The sequence below is a fragment of the Calidris pugnax genome, unplaced genomic scaffold (assembly GCF_001431845.1).
Source record: "Calidris pugnax isolate Ruff unplaced genomic scaffold, ASM143184v1 scaffold50, whole genome shotgun sequence".
Taxonomy (NCBI): domain Eukaryota; kingdom Metazoa; phylum Chordata; class Aves; order Charadriiformes; family Scolopacidae; genus Calidris; species Calidris pugnax.
Genome location: NW_015090780.1, coordinates 206,228 through 207,027, shown reverse-complemented (window position 1 = coordinate 207,027; position 800 = coordinate 206,228). Strand labels below are relative to the sequence as shown.

The window sequence follows — 800 nt, the reverse complement described above, 5'->3', positions numbered from 1 at the left end:
GGGGCGCGGGAGGCGGCGGCGAGCGGCGGCGCGGCCCCGCTGGACGGCGCGTCCCGCCGCGGCGCAGGTGAGCGCGGGACCGGGGACCGGGGACACGGAGGGGACCGGGGGCCGTTCCGGGGCCGGAGCCGGGGCGCATCCTCGTGGGCGGCTTTGTTGTGAGCGGAGGCGGCGGCGGGGGACAATGGGGCGAGCGGAGAGGCGGCACCGGAGCGGCACCGGAGAGTGTTGCGGGAGCCCCCCCGGTCCCGGCCGGTTCCCCGGGGAGGGGGGGGATTCGCGGCGCTCCGTCCCGGAGGCTCGGGGCGGCGGGAGGAAGGGGCAGCGGGCTCCGCCGCCACTTGTTGCCGGCGTTCGGCCACCGGGCGGGTTCGGGGGGCTCGGTGTTCCCGCAGCCCCGGGCAGGGCTCCCTCCCGGTCCCGCCCGCCCCCCTCCGGCTCCCGTCGCAACTTTCCGAGTTTCCCGCGGCCGCGTATCCCGGGGGGGCGTGCGGAGCACCGTTGGAGGATGCGGAGGCCCCGGGGGTGCGGGGCACTGGAGGAATGCGGGGCTGCGGGGGCGGTGGATGAGGAACTCCCGGGGGGTGCGGAGCCCGGAGGAATGCGGGGCCCCGGGGGATGCGGGGCCGGGCGGGTGCGGTGCGGGCCCCCCGCTCCCCTCCCCTCCCCCGCCGTGCGGCGCGGCGGGCGTGGGGCGGCGGCGGAGGAGGAGGAGGAGGGGCTGCCCAGCACGGGCAGGGTTAAAGCGCCATGTAACCGGAGCGCGGGGCTGTCGGGGGCCGGCCGGGGCGCGGGAGGCG

General features: G+C 80.4%; 1 protein-coding gene across 3 annotated transcripts in view; it reads left to right on the top strand.

The window, feature by feature from the left end:
• The first annotated feature begins 11 nt into the window (after window positions 1-11).
• DNMT3B (DNA (cytosine-5-)-methyltransferase 3 beta) overlaps window positions 12-800 on the top strand; it is a 24,502-nt gene continuing 23,713 nt past the window's right edge. For 2 of the 3 annotated variants that reach the window (XM_014954486.1, XM_014954517.1), the window contains exon 1: window positions 12-67. The gene's annotated coding sequence lies outside the window, so the exon portion shown is untranslated. The remainder of the gene's footprint in view (window positions 68-800) is intronic. The other variant, XM_014954507.1, reaches the window with a different exon arrangement.